Source organism: Rissa tridactyla, chromosome 14 (genome assembly GCF_028500815.1).
Source record: "Rissa tridactyla isolate bRisTri1 chromosome 14, bRisTri1.patW.cur.20221130, whole genome shotgun sequence".
In the NCBI taxonomy this organism is placed as follows: domain Eukaryota; kingdom Metazoa; phylum Chordata; class Aves; order Charadriiformes; family Laridae; genus Rissa; species Rissa tridactyla.
Window position 1 is genome coordinate 11,878,949 of NC_071479.1, and position 5,559 is coordinate 11,884,507.

Below are 5,559 nucleotides of genomic sequence, written 5' to 3' on the forward strand. Positions count from 1 at the left end.
GGACTGCTGTTTGGGGGTTTTCTCCTCGAATAAGGGCGTAATTCTTTCCACGTATTCATGCAGAGAGATTTGTGATATGGTGATACTGGCCAGAAGCTTTTGACGATGAATGTGTTTAAAGCTCGTTTAGATGTGGTGTTAAGGGATATGGTGTAAGGGAGAGCTTTGTAGAGTGGAGTTGATGGTTGGAGTCGATGAACCCAAGGGTCTTTTCCAACCTAAATGATTCTACAATTCTATGATTCTATTCTATGAACTGCTGTGCCTGTCTTCAGCATGGAGATGACCTTTGCCAACTGCTAGGGCAACTGCTGTGTTTGTAAGAGTTTCACATATTTGGAAGAAACGGGCAGTCGGTGATAGGTCATCAAGATTTTCAAGGCTTCTGGGGAAGATGACATCTCAGTATGTGGTGCTGGCAGCTGGCAGAGCACCAAGGCCACATTTGCACCAGTATTAGTGTATGATGCCTTTGCATTCAGCTACTCTGGGCAGCCAGAAGGTCTCACCAAAGCTATTGCATTTCTGGATTTTACGGTAACGCTCTTTTCAGGCCTTGGGGTTCAGGAGAAGCAGGTCGTGATTGCACCGGCTCCAAGAAATGACCGTCTCCCTGGGAAAAATTTTGCACCAAGGCGGTGAAGAAATCCCCAGTGGCTGGATGTGGGTGGATGATAAATAGGCTGCGCATGGATCTCCCTGTGGGTTCTGCGGAGCTCCCTGTGCCTGGCAGACAGCTACAGAGAGCTATTATTGAAGAATGCCTCTGTCCTCCAGTCAAGAGGGAAACTTGACTTCTCTGCATTTGGAAGAGATACCCTTTGCGCAGTTTATGAATTTTAAAATTGTTTCAAAAATAATTATTGTTAAAACCACAATATATTTTTTGGAATATGCATTTGAGCATATTCATTATGGGAGAACAGGAAAATAGATAAATTTCGGTGATTTTTTTCCTGGCTCTGAATTTTGCAGTCCTACTGGTTTTATTAGATTTTTTTCCTCTGGGTTGAGGCTACAAGGCTACTATTTGATGCTTTTGTATGCTAGATTTTAACATTAGCCTAAATTGTATTTCTAAATCTAAAAGCTCTTTAAACATGGGAACATTTTCATTGGCTCTTGCTCAAAGTTCCCCTCCCTGGATTAAATTATTTATTGGTTGTTTCCCACAAGGCTTAAGAAATGGATTAGTTGAGGCGTTATGTGGCCTTCACTAGAACTGAACCAGAGGCAGAAATGCAGCTCTGCTAACATGGTCCTTGGAGACCACGGGCACCTCCATGGGCCAGGCCGCTGGGCCGCAAAGTTCAATGTTGTTTATATTAGGATAAATGACTTCTCTGTCCAGCTTGACGCAACCCTTGGAGGGAGACCCAGGAATGAGAAGCATGCCAGAGAAATGCACAGCGTCTAGGATGTTTTTTTAAAAATAGAAATGGTATTCTGAAGTTTTCAGGAAAATATGAAAAACAAGTTTTCTGGGATATACAGGAAGATACCTTTAAATCTCCCTAAACAAAGCAATAAAAGACTGTCTAGATTGGGATTAGGGCAGGTCACAGCTTTAAAGAGCAAGAGTTCTTCCTGAGTAAACCTGTAAGTGGACTGGCCTTATTACAGTCCTTGTGGCAGAGCCACATGACCGTTCCTGCACCTCTGAACGCTTTGAAAAGCCCTGTTTTCAGCAGAGAAATAGATGCTGGATGATTGATACAAAGGGATTTAGCCTGGACAGGGTCCAAGGGCCACCGTTGAAAGTGATTGTTCAGCCTGAAAGTGGTTGCTCAGCCTGGAGAAGAGAAGGCTCCGGGGAGACCTTAGAGCCCCTTCCAGTCCCTAAAGGGGCTCCAGGAAAGCTGGGGAGGGACTGTTTGCAAAGGCATGTAGCGATAGGATGGGGGGCAATGGTTTAAACTGGAGCAGGGCAGGTTTAGATCAGCCATGAGGAAGAAGTTCTTTACACTGAGGGTGGTGAGACACTGGCCCAGGTTGCCCAGAGAGGGGGTGGAGGCCCCATCCCTGGAGACATTCAAGGCCAGGCTGGATGAGGCTCTGAGCGACCTGATCTAGTTGAAGATGTCCCTGCTGACTGCAGGGGGTTGGACTAGATGCCCTTTAGAGGTCCCTTCCCACCCAACACATTCGATGATTCTATGATTCTATGATCTTTGCATCAGGGACGTGTTTAACAAGTAGCATCAGCGCGTTCGGTGTTATGCATTGCAGCAGGGTTAGCAGGGAGAGGAGTTTTTACATAAATATTAAGTACCATGTAGATTAAGAATTCAGCAAAACATATCCTGAACATTTGTCATTTTATCATAGAGATGAAAGACATGAATTTTTCAAAGGATCATTTCCCTCACTGCCAGGCTCAGCTAAGCTGAAACCACGAGCCGGATCGCAAAAGTGAACTTGAACCACAAAGATCTTTCTGAAGATTGCTCAGCAGTGTCATATGAAAGCAAAATAAAGAGATAAGCTGCAATGAGGGACGGGGCAACTAGATGCATTGCCACAACAGTCTAGAAATAAATTCACTTTTAGTAATACATATCTGTCCATTTTCCAGTATCTTGGGTTACAATAACAATAACTTGTGCTAGTTTATTAGGTTGCAGATTAACGGGAACCCTGCTGACTTCTGTTTCTTTATCCTTACTGTGATATATACAGAGGAAAGCTAGGAAAATTCCTGCAGGTCACTTCTCATGTGGAGAAAACACATCAACCCACCAAAGCTGTAATGCGCTCGCTGTTTTGGGAAAACAGAGCTGTAAGGTACCAGGCTGAAGAGAGGAGACCGAAGTGCCATGTGCCTCCTGGCACCCAGTGTCCAACTCCACAAGACAAAAATGTTTCAAGTTTCTGAGCCTTCTTTCCCTCAAATGGAAAAAGCCCTTTTCAAATTCAGACGCATCCTTTTACAGCACTGGTTTGGATTGTTTTGATGTAACAAAATAAGAAGTCTATTAGAAAATGAGCAAAAAATTGGGAAATGTACAAAGGCAGAGTATGAAATCTCATAAACCGGACTGCAATTCACTAAATTCAAGTTGCAAAACAGGTTAATTCCTAGCTTTTTCTTTTTTCTTAAAAATGATAACACCCGGTAGAACTCTGAAGACCAATGTTACTATTCCTCTATAAATTGTATTAGTAATTTTTTCAGCCAGCTCTGTAATTACTGAGCTCTGGAGACATAATTTGATTGTCCTGCTGAAGTACAAAGAGATAAACCAGATCTGACTGTAACTATCTAGCAGCCATTTCAGATTTGTTCATCAAGGAGCTTCACAATATCTGCGGGGCTCAGAAGGCTTTAAGTCCCACCATCAGCTATTTCCTACCTCTGATTGCTATACTTTAATAAACGTTTCCAGGTATTCTTTCAAGGGTTTGACTCTGACCACTGCTATTTTTCTCTGCTTCTCATTGCCTGTTACTTGGTATAGCAGCTATATGGTGTTTGTATTACACCTAGGCTGGGGTGGAGGTTCCAAAAAACGATGCCAGCAACATTTTAGGAGAAAAATGCATACGGAAAGCCACAGAATCTTTGGCATAGGGTACAATTCCCCTAGGCTCCAGTGAGATTTGAACTCACGACCCCTGGTTTACTAGACCAGTGCTCTAACCCCTGAGCTATGGAGCCTCTGATTTTTGAGTGCTTTTTGGTTTGTGAACATTTCATGTAAGAATTTTCTCTCATAATTTTCTCTGTTAATTCTGGAGTGAAGCAAAACCTGCTTTGCTAGATGGTGCTGCTCCAAGGACTTTATATCCCCTTTCCAAATGGCACTAACACAAACATCAGAGTCACCAAACTGGTTTGCCTCAACCCAAACCTGGATTTTAGTCTCCTTCAGCTCATCCCTGTAAGGACATCAAGAGTGATACACGGCTCCCCCTTCCCCAGCCAAGCAGCATGGGAAGTTTACAAACAAGAAGCAATGATAGTTTGCCTCTTCATAGTTGTCCAACTAATTTAGCAAAGAAGGAAGTTCAGCTTCTTAAATTTTCCTTTGGAAACCAGCTGTGCATTTGCTTTTTTCCCTCTCGGCTCTTCAAACATGTCAGTTCTTTCTTAGGAGTCCGTGATGTGCTTTGGGCACTATGGCTGGTGTGTGCACTTTCACATTTCTGAGCAACTCTTTAGTGTCTGAATTTTCAGGGTACCTTTCCTGACGTTTCACTCCTCACTGAAGGGTGTTTTTCTGTTTTTTGTATGTGTATGGCAGAGCTCTATACTTGTTTCCAACCCCTGGATTTTGCATGTGTTGTGGTTTAACCCCATCTGGCAACTAGGGCCATGCAGCCGTTCACTCACTCCCCCACCTGTAGGGTAGAGAGAAGAAGGAGAAAAAGGAAGAAAAATACCCCGTGGGTTGAGATAGAGACAGTTTAATGGAACAGAGAAAAAAAAAAAGTATATTAAGTATTATTAAAAATAAAAATAAAACATTAAGTCATTGACTTCATATAAACAGTTGCAGAATAGGACCTGGAGGTGCAGGTGGACACAAAGCTGAACAGGAGATGGCAATGTGCCCTTCGCACCAAGAAGTCACCACCCTGGGCTGCATTAGACAATGTAATGACAGCTGGTGGAGGGAAGTGGTCTTCCAGGCCATTCAGCACTGGTGAGGCCACACGTTGAGCACTGTGTTCTGGGCTCGCTCTTCTTGTGCTGGGCTCCCCAGCAAACCTCCTGCTGTGTATCCCTGGAGACGGGGGCCACCTCGTCTGGTGGCCTGGGTGGCTGGCTTGAAGCAGCAATGCTAAACACACGCCAGAAGATGTGGGGGATGGAGCGGGCAGTGACGTTGCCGTAAGCCCCGAGGCGTGTGCTGGGGCTGCAGGGCTGCTGGGGCGAGCGCTGCAGACGAGGACGGGCCATGGTGGCATCCCTGCGCCATGCATTAGGACATCCCCCGGCCATGCATTGTGACATCTCCCGGCCATGCATTGTGACATCACGGCCCTCGGTGCTTATATTGGGGCACCCGGCCTCTCCCAGCCGGCTCGTGCGTGAGTGCTCCAGCTGAGCGTTTGGGCGAGGTTTGGAGTGCGGAGCAGAAGCCTTTGGCTCGGTGCTGGGCCGGTGCCCTGGGAGCTGGTGACTGCAGCTCTCAGTGCCCGTCCCCGCAGCCACTGCAGGTTTTTCCCCGGCCCTGGCTGGCTCAGGCAGCCGGGGCAGACAGGAGACGCGCTTGCTGCAGCAGAGGTGAGCTGTGCAGGAACCTTCACCCTGGGGAGCTGGGCGGGTTTCCTCCTCCAGGGACCTGGGCTTCACCCCAGCCCTCCCTGGGCCAGGCATTGACCGTGGCCTCTCTTCCTCTCCTAGCGGGACACCCGCCGCTGCAGCGTGCCAGAGGAGGAGGAGTCCGTCCCCACCAGCTCTCCACAGCCCACCGCAGCGTGTGCTGAACATGGCCACGGCCTCGGAGGAGCACTGCCCCATCTGCCTTTACACCTGGAACAACGCAACCTGTCCGGTGCGATGCGACCACCGCTTCTGTTTCAAGTGTATCCAGCAGCGGGCAGAGATCGACC

General features: G+C 46.8%; 1 non-coding gene across 1 annotated transcript; it reads right to left on the minus strand.

Moving 5' to 3' along the window:
* Positions 1–3,585: 3,585 nt before the first annotated feature.
* Positions 3,586–3,658, minus strand: TRNAT-AGU (transfer RNA threonine (anticodon AGU)). Its single transcript has one exon. It is a non-coding gene; the product is annotated as a tRNA-Thr (tRNA).
* Between the last annotated feature and the right edge of the window lie 1,901 nt (positions 3,659–5,559).